This window comes from Suncus etruscus, chromosome 15 (assembly GCF_024139225.1).
Source record: "Suncus etruscus isolate mSunEtr1 chromosome 15, mSunEtr1.pri.cur, whole genome shotgun sequence".
NCBI classification, from domain to species: Eukaryota; Metazoa; Chordata; class Mammalia; order Eulipotyphla; family Soricidae; genus Suncus; species Suncus etruscus.
Window position 1 is genome coordinate 70,845,222 of NC_064862.1, and position 22,675 is coordinate 70,867,896.

General features: G+C 39.9%; 1 non-coding gene across 1 annotated transcript; it reads right to left on the minus strand.

Annotated features, from left to right (window-relative positions):
• Positions 1–21,479: 21,479 nt before the first annotated feature.
• Positions 21,480–21,586, minus strand: LOC126031629 (U6 spliceosomal RNA). Its single transcript, XR_007503461.1, has one exon. It is a non-coding gene; the product is annotated as a U6 spliceosomal RNA (small nuclear RNA).
• Positions 21,587–22,675: the final 1,089 nt, after the last annotated feature.

Below are 22,675 nucleotides of genomic sequence, written 5' to 3' on the forward strand. Positions count from 1 at the left end.
TCAGAAAATGAAACATTAGCCTGAATATTTCATTTGATAAAGGAATAATTATTGAATATTGTGCTGTGTATGAGCAATAGCTCCAATTCCTCTCCATCTTCTTTTAGCTGCAAAGTGCAGACACCTTTTATCTCTCCTCTGTTTTATCACCACCATGAAGAGCTCTGCCCTGTTTTGGCTCCTCTGCTAGCTCAGGCTTGCATTGGCTGCCATTACTCTGGTGAAAATGGCTGTTGTGTTATCAGGATTTTCTTTGTTGCCAAATTCTTAGAACTCTTCTTGCTATTCAAGTGGTATTTGGTGTTGTTGACATGTTCCCAGTTTTTGGAACTTGGTTCCCCTGGGCCTCTGTGTTTACATGCTTGGTTCTTCCTTCTCTGATTGCTTTCTCTGCCTCTGTGGCTGCTTTACCATCCTATTTCTTTCTTCTTCCTACATGTGATGGTTACCAAGGGCTTAGTTCCTTATTAAATTGTCTCCAGTCTCCTGAGATACTATCATCTGTTTCCAAACTCCCTTCCATATAATAGACATAGACATTCTAACAACTCTCAAAACCCAGACTATTTTTGTTCTCCAAATAAAAATGCCCTGTAATCACTACTTGGGAATGCAGATATAAATGAACCACAATGTCTTGTGTCTCCAGCAGGGAGTTTACTGTGAGTTAAGCTCAAGAAGATATCTAGGAGCTGGAGAGATAGCATGGAGGTAAAGGCATTTGCCTTTCATGCATAAGGTCATTGGTTCGAATCCCGCCATCCCATATGGTCCCCCGTACCTGCCAGGAGCAATTTCTGAGCATGGAGCCAGGAGTAATCCCTGAGCACTGCTGGGTGTGACCCAAAAACTACAAAAAAAAAAAAAAAAAAAGATATCTATATACCATCTGTGCTTCTTTCAGTGTGGAATTCCCTCTTAGACCCAGCATATAGGGGTTGCTTAATACTTAAGGTAAGAAGGGCCTGGCACAGTAAAGTAACAAAGTCATAAAACTCTGAGATCAATCCTCAGCTCCTCCCATATGGCCTTAGTGGGATCTCAGTGACTTCTGTTTGGGATACCAGGTGCCACAAGTTTGTCATCTCAATGTACCACAACCAAGAAGTGCAAGTAAAATGCTTAAAAGCCAAGACCAGGCATACATGGCCTCTACTGACACAGAAGCAACAAGGGGAAACAACTTTTAAAAATTTATTTTTAATTCTTGTGAAAAGACAGATGACTATGTCTAATAAAATAAACTTAGAAATAGGCTTCATGTCACATGACCCAAAGCAATTGCGTTCATCACACTCAAGTGACTAAAATGGGTGACATGGATGATGGATGCAAAGTAGGGCTTTCTATAGGTGATTGGAAGCACCACTGAGATCTTGAAGCAACATAGCCCCCCTGACTAGCTGATTAGTACGTGGAACCATTATCAAATGCTGTGCTGGAAACCGTCAAATGGACTCTAGCTAGTTCAAGCCCAGTAAAGTTTACTGAACAATCGTGACATTTTTGGAGCGGAAGATAGAATAAAATAACCTGGCATGAGGAGGTAAGGTAGCAACATGCTATAAGCATGAATGGGCTAAATCTACAAACTATCCTGTGTCCAAACCTGGGTTTGTTCCACCCTACAATGCATGACCTTCTTTAGTATGTTTGGAGCCCTCTCTCATCATAGTGCTGCCAGCAGCTCCTGGGAGGTGCTTAGGAAAACAGGTTTGAATAAAGGACTAAAGGAACCAGATAATGGAGGAGTTTAGAGGACATCACATAGCTTCCAATTGCAAGTCTTTCATAGGCCAAGAGGAATGCTCTGGACATTTGCAACTCATAGTCTAAGCAAAAGACTTTTATATTCCACAGGGAAGCCAGGAATAGCAACTGAGCTGCTCTTGAGACTCTGCCATCACTCTGGCCACTGCCAAGTCAAATGAAAACAGATCGTGAAAGGCACCTGGCCTGCCCATGCTGTTCTCATGAGGGGATCATCATGGATGCTGGCGCCGGCGAGGGTGCAGTAATGTTCCTGGGGATGTAGAGCACTTGAGCTTTGACAGTTTCACATTTTTCTTTATTTCCGTGAAGGCAAGATCCTGACAGGGCTATATTTTGCCACCCACTTTCGCTGTTTTCCGGTAAATGGTAGGAGTGAGAGAGGGGAAATAGAGATGCCTTATTAATCAACTCAGTTTCAACTCCGCAGCCCTCATCTTGGAAGGCCAGGCAAGTCTGGCAGTGTCCGTTAGAATACATGACTCAGGCGAGGAAAGCCGGAGAGATGCTTGGGAGGTTGGAGCCGACTGCCGCCCAGCGGGCACCACATCACATTAGCATGTCAGGGTTCTGGGCACTACATACACCCGTCTCACTACCACCCCTCACTCTAGGGTACTGCATCTCTCTTGGCCCACTGTCACACTTTCAGATTTTCCCCCCTCATTTTTGGGGCCACAACAAATAGTGTTTAGGGTCTACTCCAGGCTCTGCACTCGGGAATCACTCCTGGCTGGGTTCAGGGGACAATTTGGGGCGCCAAAGAATGAAACCAGGTTATCTGTACTCAAGGCAAGTGTCTTATCCTCTGTACTATTTCTCCAGTTCCACATTTTTAGATCTTTATCCTCTTTCCTTTTTGTTTTTAGATCTCAGGGAGCCTGAGGGTCACCCCTTTTTTCCAGATTCGCTGCCAGGTTCTTTGGGGCCAGAGCCCTCCAAAGTGACTAGATCTATGCTTTCTTCTTTCTTAATTTAATCCCAAATGTGAGCCAGCTTGTCTGAAAGGTTCAATGCCTGGATCCTGGATTCTGCAGTGCCATGGACCACCAGGGTCACTCTGGTAGGGCTTGGGGGCCAGAAGGCCCACAAGTGACAGTGCTCAGGATCAGGGATTGAGTCAGGGCTTTGCCCACAGATCATGCACCCTGCCCCTGCCCTAGTTCTATGGGTACAATCTTCAATAACCTGATGCCAAAATGCCTTAAAGGAAGGTATTAAGGAAAACACCTTTGAAGACTAAAGACAATTTAATGATCTGCATCTTAGATCTAGATTTTCCTTTGCACAACCAAGGACTCTATCTACTGTGTTGCTGTGTGGATATGAAAGTCTGGTAGGCATTTTATTGCCAGCTTTCAGGACACATCAGTGTCATTATTTGTCACACAATAATCATTATTTGCTCCAGACTTAGCCCTCATCCTCTCTTCCTATTTTATCTCTGTACAGGAAGGACTGTGTTGGGGTGGGGAGATTGGTGGTTAAGGGAGTGCCAATCGGCTCCAAAGAACTCAAACAACTCCCTTGACCAAGAGTAAGATGGGGTTGTGGTGTTAGGGTGTCAGCTGCTCAGAGCCTTGTCTCTGGCCTTGGCCACCAGGTAGCTTGGTCTCTGATGCTTATGGTGTAGCAGCCCAGATTTGATCCAGCCCCCACTCAGCTGCCTCTGCCATACTTCCGCTACTCTAGTTGATATCCCCTTTCCTCTTCACTTGAGAGCAGTCAGACTGGGTCACTTCTTGGGACTTCCTCTTGCTCCTCTGCACAGTCTCAAAGATTGGAGATGGTCAGTGCCCAAGTTTATGAGGCCTCATGTGGGCAAATTCTAGACCCCTGGAATTGAAGTTAGGCCTGCTTTGGCACATAACTATCAGGCAGGCAAAAGGGGGTTAATGGGGGATAAATCAATTTAATTATGTGCCAGTATTAAGAAAATTAACACTTACAGTCAACAGTGAGTGTTATTAGCTACCTAGGACAGCCAAGTACATTGGAGGGAGATGGCTCAGAGACTCAAGCACTTGCCTTGCAGGCATGCGGCTATGAGTTTGATCCCCAGTGTTGCCACATGCACTGAGCAAAGTTCTCTCAGCTCTGCTATTTGCACATGGTTTCTAATCTCTCTGCTGTCAGGTGAGTGTGAACTTCTGCTAGACAAGTTATGTGAGCCTGAATGTAACATATAAGTCTCACAATCAAGTATATCATTGCAGTAGTAGTATCAACAGAAGGAAGGATGGGCTGGGGGTGGGGGAAAAGATGATAGAAATATAAACTCTGGTGAAGCCCCTGTACCTAATTCTGAGCCTGCCTGCTTCAGTTCACAAATCTGCTAAGTTGCATATGTCTCCTTTCTAAGTTAAAGTCATTAAAAAGCCCCCTTTTTAAATCAATGACATCAATACTATAAATTTTCAGTTCAAAGTCTAACTCTCAGTGATGTAACCTCATCATGTTGCTTGTTTTATAGGAAAATACACTTTGTTCCCCCTAGATAAATAACAGTAAGTTTGATGATAAAAATTTCTTTACCACATTTCTATTTTATTTTGTTCTCTTTAATTACTAGGTTGCATTAGGGGAAAATGTTGTTTTATTACTTCATATATGGAAGTTCTTTGTTTTGCATCGTAAGTGGGGTCATAAAGTTCACTTCCTAAGCTGAAAAGATTTAGGGGTTGGAGAAATACATGAATGGTTTGAATAGGCTCTGCCTGCAAGAGACCCAGGTTCTATCTCTTGTCCTCCATAATCTCTCAAGCATCAACTAAAGCAATCCTTGAGTACAAAATCAAGAATAATCCCTGAGAATCTCCATCTATAAGCCACTCCCAAACAGAAACAAACAAAAAAATCAAAGGGACTTTCAAGGGGCAGGATATTAGGCAAGGGGTCTTTTGGTGGTGAGGTGGCAACCTGGGACTTTGGTGTTGGGAGTGGTGACATTTATAAACTTGAAGGAGAAAGATTGAACCCCTGAAACTTCATGATGCAGTAAACCACTGAGTTGTCAATAAGAAACACATTATATAAAAAACTTTAGTGACCTTAATAAATAATATGAAAAGCTATCATAAAGTGGGCTTTATAATACTTTTTCAGAACATTCAAAACATTTTTGGTCTCTACTATAAATTTGTAAAAAATGAATAAAATAAGACAAATATGTGTGGTACAAAGTAATTTAAAATATTGAGAAATGAATGTCTTACTTCTTTGTAAAATTAAATATATTCGAAGAGATTTGTTTAGCATCTGATTTTTCTCTTTATGGCCTAGAATACATTTTGGCAATAGTCCTGCTTTGGGTCAGCTTTCACTTTGGGGTGCACTGTGGTTTATAGGGTTTCTTCTCACTCTGGCCCTCAGTTTTTGGGATTGTTGGTGCTTTCAGTGTAAACCATGTCTGATCATTCCCATCATCTGTTGGGTCTTGCCAGCATAACTCGGGCAGGTGCCTTAGAGCTCTTTTGTGAATCTGTCTCCTTTGTGCAGATGTTTGTCTTCAATCTCCCAACCTACATCTAGGGTCTGGGTGCATCATCTACATTAGAACCTAATTTCACTGCTGTTTTCATCATGAACTTCTGGCTTTGTTGGCCAACTTTCTTTTTCATTTCAGGTTTTCATAAAACATCACCAGAAACTGTTATTCACTGAGGAGCAGGTGCCATGCTTGTGTGGGACAGACACACACTACCACAGATAGATATAATTTGTGAACTGAAGAGCCAGCACACAACTTAGTCATTTCTACATTTATTCATAGATTATTTTTCTCACTGACAAGTTGCTCTCTAGTCTCTATTTATCTTTTGTGGATAGAGAACTAAGCACCTTTCAGAACCTAAGAAATTCTGTCTTCATTGCTCACAATGGCGTTTCAGTTATACTATGTTCAAGCCCTACTACCTCCCCAACGACTACTTCCCTTCACTAATATCCACTTCCCTTCTTCAATTTCCAGTTTCCTTTCTGTCCCTAAGCCGGCCTCTACGGCAGACACTTTCTCCTTTTTTCTTTTTAGGCTCTGTAGTTTGCAAGACTGCTGCTGAAGGAGTACCATGATTTCACTTTACCTCCTTCCAGCATACAGTTCTTGTCTAGAGTGATCATTTTCTACTATTCATAGTCATAGTGGATCCTTCTCTGACCTAGTCTCTCTCCCCTCATTGTGGCAAGCTTTCTGTTAAGGACCAGTCCCCATGACCTTCATTTCAATTGTCTGGGTATTATTCGGCTATTATATTTCTTTAGATCTTGCAAATGAATATGATCATTCTACGTTGCTCCTTCTGCTGACTCATTTCATACAGCACAAGATTCAGCAAATTTCATGACTTCATTTTTTTTCTAATAGCAGCTTAGTATTACATTGTATAAATGTAACATAGCTTCTTTATCCACTTGTGTGTTCTTGGGAACTTGGATAATTCCCAGATTCTGACTACTGTGAATAATGCTGCAATGAATATAGGAGTTTGGATGGCTTTTCTGCATTGTGTTTTGAGGCTGTTAAGATATATTCCCAGAAGTGAAATTACTGGATCTAATGAAGCTCAATCCCTAGCCATTTTTTAAAGGAATGTCCACATTATTTTCCAGAAGGGCTGAACCAGTTGACATTCCCATTAGCAGTGCCTGAGCATTCCTTTCTCCCCTTATCCAGGCCAATTCTGGTTGTCTTTGTTCTTTGTGATGAGTTCAAATCTCTTTCAGATGAATTGTTATCTCATTGTTGTTTTGATTTGCATTTTTCTGATGATTAAAATATAGAGCATTTTTTATGTGAATTGACCATTTGTACTTCTTTAGCCAAGTTTATGTTCATGTCTTCTCATGTTTTGGTGGGGTTGGGTATTTTTTCTAATAAAGTTCTACCAGTGTTTTACCTATCTTGGATATTAACCTTTTCTTGGGAAGTGTTTTGAGCAAATAATTTTCCCAGTCTGTGGGCTGTTTTTGTATTCTGGTCTTTATTTCCTTTGAGGTGCAGAAGCTTCTTAATTTAATGTAGTTCCTTTTGTTTATGTTTGCTTTTTCTGGCTTTATCAGTGGCATCTAAAGTTGCATCTAGTTTCAATGTCATGGAAAAGGCTGCCTATGTTTCCCTCTATGCAGTTTATGAATTTAGGTCTGATATTGAGGACCTTAATCCATTTTGTTTGACTTTTATGCATTGCATCAGGGAGAGGTTTAAATTCATTTCTTGCATGAGACCCACCAGTTGAGGATTGTCCTTGCTTTACTTCATGATTTTTTGCCCTTTTATTGAAGATAAATTGATTTCTGAATTTGTCTTGAGTTTTAAACAGTGAACTCCTTGTTGGGTTGATATTTAAGTTTTTCATAACTGCTTGTAACTGTTCACTATATTCTTGCTCTTGTCCCCCACTTAGATCTGGTGGGAATGCCATGAGCTTTGACTTTCTACAAAGTTATTGCTCATACGTTTTTAGATAGTTAAAGCACAGAGGAATAAAAGAAAAAATTGACTGATATTGTTGAACATATTTCTTAGTTGTTTTACATATAAATACCACCTTTAGGTGCAGAACCTTTTGTTTGTTTGTTTTGGGCCACCCCGGTGCCACTCAGGGGTTGGTTACTCCTGGCTCTGCCCTCAGAAATCGCTCCTGGCTTGGAAGACTATATGGGATGCCCAGGGATCAAACCCGTGTCCGTCACGGGTCAGCCACATGCAAGGCAAATGCCCGACCACTGTGCTTCCACTCTGGCCCCTTAGGTGTTGAATATTAACTATTCATTCATTATTGAAGTTAAGTGTCATTTCTGAGAAGCACTATTGGACATGAAGAAATGTAGGTATTGAAGGCCATCCATTATAATGCAGTAGTTTGTTTGTGATTGTAACTTATAGTTGATCTTCACAGTTGTCAGATTCTGTATTTGTGAATTCTCTTGATAGGCTGAAAGTCATTTTCTGGTCAGTACTTACTACCCACCTACCCACCCTCCCATCCATCCATCCATCCATCCACCCTCCCACCCATCCATCTATCCATCCATCCACCCACCCTCCCATCCATCTATCCATCCATCCACCCACCCTCCCATCCATCCATCCATCCATCCATCCATCCATCCATCCATCCATCCATCCATCCATCCATGGTTATGGGCTATACCTGGTGGTACTCAGGTGTAACTCCTGGCTCTGCACTCAGAAATTACTTCTACCAGATTTGGGGACTATAGGATGCCGGGGATCAAACCTGTGTCTGCCATGTACAAGGCAAACACTCTCCCCATTGTGCTATTGCTCTGGCCCCAGCTTCCACATTTATTGACAGATTTGCAAGGAGCAGCAGCAAGAAGTCTGAGTTGACCACATGCACCACAGTAGGACAACATTTTCCAAAGCTATCCCAGGTTGCTCTATTCAGGTATAGAGAAAGCCAGAGGATGAAGACAAGATGTTGGGGTTAGGGTTGCCCAAATGACAGATGCTCCTGATTTGGCAGCTAGTGGACAGGGATTTAAAGCCCAACTCTGAAGTTCTGATGCTTGTTAATGGGATGGGCACAAAAAAGTTCTATTACAGTTTTAATTTCATGTTCTATTTAGAAAAATAGAGTCTGACATAATGTGTTGTTTCTAGGATACAAGGTTATAGTCCATGTGAGATATATATCTGCAGAGCAATAACTAATTTAGTGTTTGTGGCAACTTAAAGAACAACTGTAGGAACTCCAAGAATTGGCTACATCTAACATGCAAATTATATACTAATACTGTTATTAACATGTAAGGTTTTTCTCACTCTTTGTTAGATTGTTGGGAAATAGGACCATACAATGGGAACTCCTGAATTCCTATTGCTATGACAAAGATTTAAAACATTCAGGCATATTCACCCAAATTCTAATTTATTCACTGGAGCGGCACTATAAAAATGTGTTTCCAGTTTAAAGTAAATGTATTTCACATTTCAATGACTAAATATAAAACTGTGTGCCTGAATGGTGGAAGAAAGGAAAATTCATAGTTCTGGGATTCCTAATGGTCAGCAGAGATTGGCCTAAGCTATTTTTTGTCCACCCACACATATTTTCTACATCTTAGCATTTGTTATTTTAACTCTCACATCTTTATTACTAAAACTTCAAAACATACAGAAACACTCAATAAAATTATATGGTGACTCCCTGTAGCCCCCATCACCTAGATTCATTTTTATTTTGTCATGTGTTTTTTACATATTGAGAATGCATGAAAATACTGTTTCTCGACCCATGTATAATTTGTAGAAATCATGAGCTTTTATCCTAAATTAATTTATCAGACATATCTAGGAATAAGAATAAATCTCTATAGTATTCTTTATATAGCTGTGAACCTTATAATTCTCTGATAAGATCTAATATCCATTTCCTAATCACACTTACCAATTTTCTTGCCACATATCTTTTATATCTTTTGAGTCAGTTCATAGTTATACTTTACATTTTGTTATTTTTTTTCTTTTGGAGGGACCACACCCACAGTGGTCAGTGCTCACTCCTGAGCAAACTAGGAAATTAAATCTGGATCATCAGTTTGCAAGTCATGCATCCTACACATATACTATCTTTTTGAACCCTGAGTTTGTTTTTTGTTAATTTAGGACAGACCTCAAACGTTTTATCTAAGAATTAAAAACTTAACCATCAATAATCATTTATTTATGGGTATTATAATTATATAATAGTTTAAATTTGACTCCTAGCTCAACTTGATCAAATTTGAGGTCAAATAACCATTAAAAGCCTTAGGGTACTCATCTATATTAAAGAAATGAGAATGATTGAATAAAGACACTGCCTGTGAACTGGCTATTTAAATCACAAGGACCATATAATCAGAGTTATTTTTAATACCTTATTGTTTATTTAGGTGTTAAATAAATTTATTATATACTTAATACCTTATTTTAAATACTTTATTTAATATCTTATTAATATTGCTTAAAGAATTATTTTGAAAATCATTCTAAACCAGGATAGTCATAATAAATTAAGTTTAAGTGAAAAGTTATAGACTCCTTTCATTTTTTAAAAACAGAATATTTATAAAAAGTTAAATTCATGTTAAACTTTTCTTCTACCACTTTCTCCTGAGCCAAGTGTGAGTCCAAAGAAAAAGCATTTGTGTGCATTATAATGTCTCCATAGAGATGAAAAGTGACTGAAAAGATTACTGGTTTGGGTGTTCTAAGTGCCTTTCAGAGACATTATTAGATGGTGGGGTAAATCCCTATATTTGGCTTTTTTGCCAAGATCTCATGGTTTGGCCCTGGCCCCAGATTAAATCCTGGAGTATTTTTGCTTTCACCTAGGATAGAGTGACAAGCATAGGATTTCCTGTCCTGCCAGAAACAACCAAAACCCTAGACAAGACATGGAAAATAGTGTTTTTGAAAGAACAGTGATCCCTCGGAGACCAGAAGCAAGTGAAGCGGCCCTAGAACAGCTTGTCTGTGCCTGATGGAGCCTCTGCTTGCAATCTGGGAGCAAGATTCCAAAGCTGAGAGGCCAGGGAAGAAATCCTGGGGGGTATCTAAAAGAGGGTTGTTTCCAGGGCAAAATACTAGAGGAAAGAAGGCTGTATAAAGAGAACACTGCTCACACTCAAGTGCTCACAGAATACTAATCCATGCATACAGGAGCAGGAACTGAAAAAATTAGGACAGTGCCTAGAATTCACTTGGAGTCAGGAATACCTCTTATCTTTAAAACCCAGAAAAGTGTACAATTTAAGGGACACAGGAAGATCTTACTTCAAGAGTGAGGTCACTTGTCCTGCTCTTGACTTACCTAGCAAATTGTCAGTGCATGACAGTACCCTCTCCCTCTCCCACTCCCCAATCCAGAACTCTTTGAATTCTTTTGTTTGGTATTTGAATTCTTTTATTTGGTATTCTTTTATTCCCTATGGCAGACTCTAGAGATTGTGACTTGTTGGATATTGTGTAGTTTTTGGTTACTGTTGTTGTTTACTTGCTTTTTTGGCCACACTTGGCAATGCTCAGTGACTACTCCCAGCTTAGTGATGGGGTAGAGGTCACTCCTGGTGATGCTCAGGGAACCATGAGGTGCTGGGATTGAACCTGAGTTTCCTGCATGAACAGTCTGCACTGAATCTTTCTCTGAATTCTTTCTCTGACTTTGGTGGGTGATTTTGTATTCATATAATTATTTTTGAGCTTTGTTTTAAGATCTAGTAAAGTTACTTGGGAATAGTTTGATCTTTTGGGTTGGGTTTTAGGATTTGTTAGTGTGTTAATAGAGCAGAGCTATTATCCCTACTATTGAAGAAAGATTTGCCTTCATCTCTGTTTTTGTCTCTCATCCTCTTCATCTATCTACTTCTGTAGAACCTGGATATATATGACGATCCCAATCAGAGTTGTGGGAAATAAAATGTCTGAAATAAAAAATGCACGTAAAACTGAGATGACCAGAGATTTGATATGGCAGAAGGAGTGATTAGTAACTTGAATTTTCTAGCAATGAAAACTCTCCAAAATAAACCATAGTTAAGAGAGTATTTAAGGTAATAAAATGAGAAGGATATGGGTGGGCTGTAGAACAAATTCAAACTTTATATATATATAAAGCTTATATATATATAAACCCCCTAGCTTGGGGGGTGCTGGGAGGCTTGGCAGGCCTTCAGCCATTCCCCTATTTCCCCCTGGACTCTAGGCCTGGCCTGAGTGCCACCTCAGGTGGCCTGCTGTGGGTTCCAGGTGGACTCCATTAGGGGTCTCCTGGCTCCCCCCCTACACTAGGGAGGAGGAGCAAAGGGAGGGGCTGGGCAGCTGGCTTCTGGTGCCTTGATTCTGGAGGCCAGCTCTTCCCAGGTATGGGGTTAGGGGACACCCCATGTCGGATGGCATATAATTATTTTTGAGATATATATATATATATATATATATATATATATATATATATATTACTTGATTGTATGTCTGAGACTCTGTCTCAGAATACTCAAGTCTATTCCATTGATGAGGATCTTCCTTTATTCTAATACCATGATATTTTAATGTGTATTACTTAGTAGTACAATTTAGAGTTGAGAAAATTGATGCCTACCACCTTCTTTTCCTAAGTATTGCTTTAGCTTGTTTGTGGGAATTTATTGTTCCAATGAATTTCATTTTCATCTTTTTTTTTTTTTGGGGGGGGGCCACACCCGGTAACGCTCAGGGGTTACTCCTGGCTATGTGCTCAGAAGTTGCTCCTGGCTTGGGGGACCATATGGGACACCGGGGGATCGAACCGCCGTCCGTCCAAGGCTAGCGCAGGCAAGGCAGGCACCTTACCTTTAGCGCCACCGCCCGGCCCCTCATTTTCATCTTGAGAGTTTTTAATTATGAACAGGTGTTGGATATTGTTGCATGCTATCTCTGCATCTATTGATATGATCATAGATTTTTATTTTTCTTTCATTGATACGGTGTATTATATTAATTGACTTGCACATGTTAAACTATCCTTGCATCTCTGCAATGAGTCCTACTTAGTCATGGTGTATGACTTTCTTCTTGAGCCACTGGATCCTATTTGATAGTATTTTGTTGAAGTTCTTTGCATCTATGTTCAAGAATATTGACCTGGTATTCACTTTTTTGTGGCATCTCTGTCTGCTTTGGGTAGCATGGTGATGCTAGTTTCATAGAAACTATTTGGAGTGTTGTATTTATTTCTTCAATTTCCTGGAAGAGCCTGAAAAGGATTGGCAGTAGGTCCTCTTGAAAGGTTTGAAAGAATTCGCTAGTGAATCCATCTGGCCCTCGGATTTTGTTTTTGGGAGGGCTTTTGATTACCATTTAATTTTCTCAATAGTTATAGGTCTGTTCAGATATTCCACATCATCTTGTATCAACCTTGGAAGATTATAAGAGCCCAATAACTTTCCCATTTCTTCCAGGTCCTCTTATTCTTTGGCATAATGTTTCTCAAAGTAATCTCTGATTACCCTCTGAATTTCTGTAGTATTTGTAATGACCTACCTATTTTCATTTCTATTTGGTTTATTATGTCTCTCTCATTCTTTGTGAGTCTCTCCACTGATTTTTCAATTTGTTTATTTTTTCAAAGAATCAACTCTTTTTTTCATTGATCTTTGGATTTTTTGGGAGGTTTCCAGTTCATGAATTTCTGCTCTAAGCTTTATTATTTACTTCTGCCTGCCTATATTTTTTGTTCATTTTGTTGGTCCTTTCCAATTTGTTAAACTGTGCCATAAGTTATTTATGTAGGCCCTTTTTTCCTTCCTGATGAATGCTTGCAAAGCTATAAATTTTCTTCTTAATGCTGCTTTTGCTGTGTCCCACAAATTCTGATAATTTATGTTTTCATTCTCATTTGTTTCTAGGAATCTTGATTTAGTCTCTGACCCACTGGTTGCTCAGTAGTGAGCTGTTTAATTTCCAGGTGTTAAAGTTATTTATCTGTGCCAATTTGTAATTCACTTTTATTTTCAGTGTATCATGATCTAAGAAAATAGTTAATACAAATTCTATCCTTTTGATTTTACAGAGGTTTACTTTATAGCATAGCATGTGGTCTATCTTTGAGAATGTCCCATGTACATTGGAGAAGAATGTGTATTCAGCTTTCTGGGGATGGAGATTCCTATATATATCAAGGGTGATATATCAAAGGGTAACAGGGCAGTGTGGAAGTCTCCCACTATTATTATCCTGTTTCTATTGAGGTCTTTGTTAAAATCTACTGGCAATTGTTTTAGTTTTGTTGGCTCCTCATTGGGTGCATATATGTTTAGGGGTGTGATTTCTCTCTACTGTACATATCCCTTGATTATTAAGAAATGTCTGTCTCTGTCTCTTATAATATTTTTATGCCTGAAGTCATATTGTCTGATATTAATATGGTCACATCAATCTTTTTAAGGTAATTGTTTGCTTGAATGATTGTTCACCAGCCTTTGCCTTTGAATTTGTGTTTTCTCTAATCAAATGTGCTTTTTGCAGATTCTTGTGAATCTGTTGTATTCATTTTTTTTTATCTGTTTTGACATTCTGCCTCTTAACTGGTACATTTAGTTCATTGACATTGAAAGAGATTTTTGACATGGAATTAAGTGCCATCTTTTATGGGAGTTTGGTGTGTTTGTTGGTCTGCTTTGCCTTAAATTTGACCCTTTAATTCTTCTTCTTCTTCTTCTTCTTCTTCTTCTTCTTCTTCTTCTTCTTCTTCTTCTTCTTCTTCTTCTTCTTCTTCTTCTTCTTCTTCTTCTTCTTCTTCTTCTTCTTCTTCTTCTTTTGGTTTTTGGGTCACACCCAGCTCTACTCTCAGAAATTGCTCCTGGCAGGCTCTGGGACCATATGGGATGCCGGAATTTGAACCACCAACCTTCTGCATGAAAGGCAAACACCTTACTTCCATGCTATCTCTCCGGCCCCTAATTCTTCTTTTAAGGTTGGTTTGAGTCTGTAAAGTTTCGAAGCTGTTGCTTATCTGTGAAGCTGTGTATCCTTCTGTCAAACCTGAATGAAAGTCTGGCTGCATGAAGTATTCTTAGTGAAGCATTCATTTTTTTTTTTTTTTTGAGTTTTGTCACTATATCCCACCATTGCCTTTGGACCTTGAGGGTTACTTGTGAAAAATCTGCTGTAAATCTTAAGGATGCTTATTTGTATGTAATTTCCTTTTTGATCTTGTTGCTTTCAGTATTCTATCCCTATCTGGTTTTTATTGTTATGACTAGGATGTGCTTTGGGGTGCTTTTCTTTGGATCTCTTTTAGGTGGTACTCTTCAAGTATCCAAGAAGTGGTCGCATGCACTCTTTAGCACTGGAAATTTCTCCGCGATGATGCCCTTGACTGTTGATTCTTTTTAATTTTTTTTCTCCCACCCCCTGACTGTTGATTCTTTAAGAGGATTTTCTTTCTGCATCTCTGAGACTCCAATGATTCTGTGTTTTTCCTATTCAGTTTATCTCAAAGTTATATTGTCATCTATTTACTTTATTTGAGTATTTTTTCATCTGTTAAGTTATTTTAAGACTCTTTTCTAGCCTCTTTTGTTGTATGGAAGTGTTATGTAGTTCATCTTCCATCTCACTGATTCTCTCCTCAGCAGTTGTTACTCTGCTGGTGATACTTTCCCATAGGTTTTTCATATTGCCTACCAAAATTTTCAATTCTGTTATTTCAGTTTGGAGTTTTCTCATTTCTACTTTTATAATTTTTTAAGTCTTAGTTGTAGTTTGTTTGGTTCATTCCATACTTTCTTTGAGTTATTTAAGTATCCTCCCATTTCTTCTCTAAAATCCTTATCAGAGAGGCTATATAGATGCCCAGTACATGTTGGGTCTTCAGAGCCACCATCTTCATTCTCTAAGCATGGTGGTGTTCTGTGTTATTTCTCTTTGTTACCTTTGAAATGAGTGTTTTTTTTTTTATGTGTTCTGCTGGAGTTCATTCACTAGAAGAAATATGTGGCCACAGAGTGAAATGGAATGCTCACATTCTTTTCATTATGCTAGTCTCTATCTCTCGGCATCCTGTTGCTAGGGTGGGCTGTTTTCTGTAAGTCACCTGGCAAAGCTTATCTCTCTTTTGACCAGTTTAATTTTAAAAAAAAAAACAAAACACCATAAGCCTATGACTTTGGCAGTCACATTCAGTGATGCTCAGGGCTTACTCCTGGCTCTGTATTTAGGGACTCATTCCTGGAAAGGCTGAGGGGAATCTATGGGGTGTTGGGGATAGAAATGGGTTGGCTGTGTACAAGGCACACCAGTCACACTACCACTCTACACTCATTTCAGCCCCTAACCTATGGTTTCAAGAAGCCCAATTAAGTCCAGAGTTTACAAGGGGCATTCCAAAGACTAACCAGTATTTAAATTGCTCAGACAAACTGAAAAAGAGAACAATCTTAAAAGCAATCACAGAAAAAGGATATATTCTCAATAAATGATAGAATAGATATGCAGACTAGAGCAGACTACTCATCAGAGAACATCTGGCATTATGCTTCTCATCAGAAATCACGACCTTCTGAGAACAACAGGAATGTGCTGAAGCAAAGTTCCTCTGTCCAGTGCTCATGTGTTGCAGTCACAAGAGTTAGAGTCAGCAAAGAAGAGTTATTACAGCCCCCTATGCAACAATGCCAGACAACTTCATGAAGCTGTACATATTTTGGGGGAAGAGAGAGAAAAGTGTATCTGCCCATGAGTCTATAGCCAGCTAAAATTGAATACACATGCTTTCTAATCTATGAAAACAAAAAACATTTAACATCAGCCATGTCACAACTATGAAGGGAAACGTTCAGGAAGAAAAGTAATCATTTCCAATGGAAAAACAAGTCTCTACTGGAAATATATATCATCTGAAATGGCAACTGCATGTATCTATGTTAGATTATTATTTTTTAAATATCCTTAAAAATAATTGACACTTCAAACAAAATAATAATAATAATAATAATAATAATAATATGGTATTTGGTATATATAAAGTACATGTAAATAAATGGTATAGCAATAATATCACAAAATTATCAGGGGAAAAATGGAGGTAGATTGTTGGGAGGGTCTTCTGATACATGTAAAATGCTTTAATGACCCTTGAAGTTAAAGTTGTATATTGGAAATAAACCATTAAGATAATGCAACAAAGAATTGCAGCTTATGAGCAAAAACAAAGGAAATGAAAAGGAAACAGAATTGTTAGGCTAAACCACAAAGGGAGCAGAATAGGAACAAGGACACAAAGAAGAGAAAGCACAGGAAGCAAAAGGCAAGTCAAATAGCCTCTGGGCAGGATGCTGAGTGTCAGTGTGATGGTCTGGCTGATTAGGTTACCCAGTTCTTCTCTATCCTTGCAGATTTTTCTGTGTCTCATCAGTGGCTGAGAGTGGGTCTCTTGAAGTCTCCAACTGTAATTGTGAATTAGTCTGTGTCTCCGTTCAGAATTGATGTTTCTTCAGAGACTCTGTTGTATGGTGTTTTTTCATCTAGAATTGTTGTGATTGCCCCTTTGATTTTATGTACTGACACATGTATCTCTCAATGGATAATGGGGCTTGATGTTTCCTTGCCAGACTTCTGAGTGCTTTGTTAACCCTCTCACTCCTGAACTTTGATCATTTCAGTCCACAGACTCCAAAAAAACACAGACTCTGATGGTATGGGGTTTCCTTCTTGGTGTAGCTTCCAAGTTGTTGAAATCACAAACCAGAATGTACCCAATGGGTACACTCACCTAATGTCTGAGAGTATAGAGAAAATTATCCCTAGATTATATGAACCACAAGGACTTAAATGGCTCTGAAATATGTCACTTAAAAGCAAAGAGAGAAAGAAAATACTTTAGTGCAATGATCTTGGGTCTGGTCTATAAAAACTCTGGTTTGCCCTCATTTATTTGTGTGTGAAACAAAATAGTCTTATTGAGCTTTCACTTCCTCATGTGTAAATGAGAGAGGTTGATAGATGACACTTAAGGTCCTTTCTCTTAAAAAAAAAAGTTGAATCCTGGGGATTGTGGGTGGATTAACAGATAACAAGAAAAACCTGTTCCCTAGTGTTCCACCTCACACAGTGGGTTATGCCAAACCTCAAACAGATTTCACTTGTTTCCTTCTCTTTCTTTTTGTTTTGGTTTGTTTTGGGGCCACAACCAGTGGTGCCCAGGGGTTACTCCTGGCTCTGTGTTCAAAAATGGCTCCTGGCAGGCTCAGGGGATCAGATAAGATGCCTGATCTGTTCCAGGTCAGCTGAGTGCAAGGCAAATGCCCTACTGCTGTGCTATCTCTTCCACCAGTTTTCTTCTCTTATTTCTCTACCTCCACCCTGATTTGAGCTGTGATTGTTCTTAGAGAAGCAGAATCCATGAGTTTTGTTTATTTATATTTAACTTGACAAAATATTCTTTTCTTAGAGTCTTCTTGGAGACTTTTTCTGCCTTCTTAAGTTCTTCCTGGAGTTTAGTAGCAAATCAGTTGTTCCTGCCCTGACAAACTCTTGTGCTTCCTCATCCAGAAGTTATAAAGGAAAAATCCTTGACTGTATTTAACACTCAAATCTTCAAGATGTGCAAGACTAGATGGATGGATGGCGGTGGATAGATGGGTGGATGGTGGTTGGGTGGATGGATAGATGGATAATAGTAGATGAATAGGTGGAAGATGGTTGGATGATGAATAGATGGTGGACAGTAGATTGGTAATAATAATGCTGAATGGATGGATGGTGTTTGGATGGGCAGATGGATCCATCCATCCTCTACACTTGTGCCCAGTCTCTTTTTGCAAGGGTGTCGGTGCTTTTCCTACCAAGTACTCAAACAAAGGCCCCCACAGGCTAGCTGGTGCTTCCCTACAATTGCTCTCTTTTCTCCATGAACTTGGTGACAAGTTTAGTTTCCTCCATATTAAGGCTTCCAGCTGTTTTTATTCATTGAAAACTCTGGCATTGGGAATGACTCAGCCCATTCATTCCCTCTATTTTGTTTGCTTCCACATTTCTGGAACGTGACATTGTTGGCTCTATTTTATAGCATCCACAAGCTTCATACCTTACACCTGGCATTCGTACAATCACAATTGTAGTCTTTTTATTTTTAATAGCTCTATGAGGTAAAATGTAGCAAAATTCCTCCATAAAATATAGCAAAATTCCCCTCTATATATACTTTGATGATCTAGATATAGGCATGTACTCGTGGTCCAATACCACCTTCAGGGAAATGCATATATCTTTCATCCCAACATCCCTGGGGCCTCATGATGGTTTTGTTTGTTCTGTTGCAATAATATAATGATTCATAGAGACAGAGTAGGATGGTGATTTCAGCGGAGTGAACGAGAAGACTGGAGGAAGGAGACTGGAGGGAATCGTTAGTTCAGTGAATCAGTGAATACAAGTTTCAGATAGGCAAGTGGCCAGAGAGATAGTATTGGGGTTCAGCTACTGATATGTGGATGGCTCTGGTCTCTGACTCTGCCTATGATCCTCTGAACATTATCAAGAATGATCTGTAAGCACAAAATCAGGAGTAACCCCTGAACATCACTGGTGTTGTTGAACTTCACTGCCACCTCAGCTCCCACAAGACAAACAAGCAAAACCAAATCAAAACAAAGCTGAACAAAACAAAACAACAAAAAATGGTTTAGTTAGGCAAGATGATTCCTACAGAGAAAGAGCCGGTACATCAGAGATAAATTCTGTACAACATAGTGCCCCTGGTTGAAAAATAAAAGAACTAAAGGTTTGTGGAAAGGGTAGAACTCCACAGCCCCTGTGTGTGCCTTCAAGTTGGGGGTCAAGTAGGCTCCTCTCTTCTTCCAAGGCAGTGTCTGTCCTCCTTCTCTGATGCTGGGGGGTTTTCCTGCTGGCAGATGTGGCTCCCCGGAGGAGACCCACTGTGCTAATAAAGAATTGCAATTTACATGAGAATGACAGAGAGAAACGTGAAGAGACTGATAGGGTTTGCCCACAGCCAAATCCTTTCTGCCTGACTACATTTGATTTGAATTCCTCTAGAAAGCCCGGCCTCACAGTAGCTTGGGCACTACTGAAAAGGTCAGCGAAAGCGATGTCAGACACGGTCAGCGCTGCTGTACAAGGGGATCCCGTGGTAGTGCGCGACAATATGGCACAGTGACCATCGTCCGCGCTCCAGGGACCTGCTCCTTATCTGCTAGTTACAGATTCCTCCTTTCTCTTTCTTTCCCTCCTTTCACCCCTCTTGAATAGCACGCTATAGTCAGCCAATACATGCCCCCCCGCCCAGCCCGCCCCCAGATACAGGGAGTATAAATGGTTTGAGCCGGCTTCCACGAAGTCCTCTGTGGAGTGCTTGCACATTAAATATAAATTGTAGCAACTCCGGGGGGGGGGGGGGGTGTTGTGCCTGTTAGAAGCACAGACCTAGGAGAGAGTTTGGCAAGGCAGAACCCTGTGCTGTGCTGCCCTGTTTTGCCTCAGGCAAAGCTATGCAAAGGGTCTGTTCTTCAGGTTTTCAAAGAGCCACTCTGTGATTCTTAAGGCGGTAAACAGAGGATGTGGAGTCAAAAGCCAGAGGCCCAGGGCAGACTCTCCGCAGCAGAGGCCTGACACGCATGGGTTGCCGAATGCTTCTCAAGGCAGGGGAGGAAATAATTCGTTTGAAGGAAGGTAGATGCAGGCCCCCAAAGCCATCACCTCATCCCCTGAGATGGAACCGATCTTTCATTTTTTTTTAAAGTTCCCACTATGATCACATTTATTTGCATATTTTTTTTTACTATCATAGTCATTCCCACAATATATATTTGTGGGACAGAGTCAAGAGAAAGATGTTTTCTTCATTTTCATAGATAGTTATATCAGTTTTAATGGACTATCTACTTTGTTTACAATTTTATTTTTTTAATAATTTTATTTCTGACCAAAGTGAATCACAAATATTTTACAGAAATATTTAGGTATATAGTGACAATAAATCAGGGCCATTCCCACCAACAGGGAAACGGCCTTTATACCACTCAAACCCTTAATCAGAATTCTGTGCCTTTGACACCAACAGGAACCCCAGGACCTCAGCATGACCTGTTTCAACCCATCCCTCTGCCATGCTGGGTAGTGGGCAGTATCCTAGAAGAACAGGTAGGACTAGGTTGGCTCTGAAAGTTCTGTACCAAGAGGTGTGAAGAGGAACAAGAAACTTTTCTAGTCCTGTTTTCTTTCTCTCTCTTGAAGAATAGCATTGGGTTCAGAGTTTGAGATATAATATGAACTGTATCTTTGTCTCTGAGCCTAGTTTCTGGTCCACAGTTTCTAAAACTCTTGTAACTTCCTGAGCCAGACAGGGCTGACCAGAGAAATAGAGTGAAATAGTACCTCTTTCCCCGCACCCCATGCCTATCCATCTATTGGACTACTTGGCTCACACAGTTATAGGCTCTGAGAAGTCCCACTACAAATGCCAACTGCAACTAGAGAGTAACATATTATTTAATTCAGAAATGAAGGCATAACAGTTAGTTGTTTTAAGGTAGAAATTCTGAGCTGGCTTTGACAGTCTGGGTCTGACATCAGTAGTACCAAGAAGCAGGAGAAGATGCTAGAAGTTGTGACTAGAAGGCAGGTTGAATTTTTTTTCTACCCTCGGTTTCTCATTTGATTCCAGTCTTCATAGGATCAGGTAAAGTCCACCAGTGTAGGGAAAGGCCATCTGCTTCACTCAAATGCTTATATGTTTCCCAAATACTCTTCCAGACAAATCCAGATAGAAAGATTTGCCAGTTGTCAAGTTATTCCTGGTTCCAGAGCTTTTGAATTCCTTGGAATTTTTTGAGTTGGGTGAGAGAGAAGCAACTTATTCATAATAGTTTCCATTCAAAGGCATTTAAATTTATGCTAATGAGGTTATCCTGGAATATTGGGTTTGATTATTAAGGGAACTATGAGAGCAAGGAATAGGTTTGACATTTTGAAATGGGGAAGGGAACTAGAGAAGGTAGGATGCTTGCTCTATAAGTGGCTGACCTGGATTCAATTCCTGGTATCCCACATGACCTCCTGAGCACTTCCAGGAGTGATTCCTGGGTACAGAGCCAGGAGTAACCCATAAATATGACTGCTTGTGGCCACAAAACTAAAAAATAGAGTGGTGGGAAGGGTCTGTAGACTGCATTGTCAATGCTCTAACTCACTCTTTCTTTTTTTTTTTTTAAATATGGAACGCTTCACGAATTTGCGTGTCATCCTTGCACAGGGGCCATGCTAATCTTCTCTGTATCGTTCCAATTTTAGTATATGTGCTGCCGAAGCGAGCTCAACGAAGCGAGTAACTCACTCTTTCTTAACTGGGGATCATATGGCCTCTCAATGGGTCCTCAGATTATTCCACGGGGACCATATGTGAATATAGCACAAATGAGGGGACAATGATAAAAGGTTAGGGGACCAACCAGTAGGGGCCATGGAAAGGAAACAAGGCCATAAGGGGGTCTCAGAAGAAGATTGAGAAACACTAATCAAATTAATCATGCCTTCAAATGGAACCATCACAAAACTGTAAGTGATGAAGTTCAATGAACTTTCAAGGAGCTAAACAAGATTATATTCACGTGCCAGGAAGATGACCCCAAAACTCCATGGTGGCACTTTTATACTTGATTTTTTCCCTTGGTTTGGGAGCCACACTAGTGTCAGAGATTAAGCCAAAGTTGATTGTCTGAAGGTTGATACGTCTTAATATCTACACTATTGCTCTTGCCCCAGAAGCTTCTATACTTGGAATCCTTCTAAACCTTTTCCTCAGTACCTTTTACTCTGGAACTGTGCATATATATGCTTTATAATAAGTTGATAAATTGTCTATTCAGGTTCTGGAACTATTGCTGTAGATTATTGACCATGAGGAGGAAATTATAGGGAGTCAGAATTACAGCATACAATTGACTGTGACTTCTGTTACTCTAACTTTAGGTGAAGGGGGTCCAAAGTCAATAGAGATGAGGGTAAGAAGCTTCCTTCCATGGTAAGAAGCTTCCTACAAATAGCAAGGGAATGTAGATGAGGCAGAGAAGGATCACTATGACAATGAAAGTTGTAAATGATCATTCTGGACAATAATTAGGTGTTAAAAAGAGATAACGTGATATGTATGTTACTCCTTCTGCAACAATTTTGCAAACTGGAGTGTCAAAAGGTGGGAGAGAGAAGAAGAAAAAAAATCTGCTACAGAGGCAGGCAGGGAAGAGAGGGCACTGGGGTGGGTGGGAGAGAAACTGGGGACATTGGTGGCCAGAAATGTGCACTGGTGAAGGATGTTGTGCATTATATGACTGAAACTTGATCATAAACAACTTTGTAACTGTGTATCTTACAGTAATTTAATTAGGAATTTATTTATAAGACAGT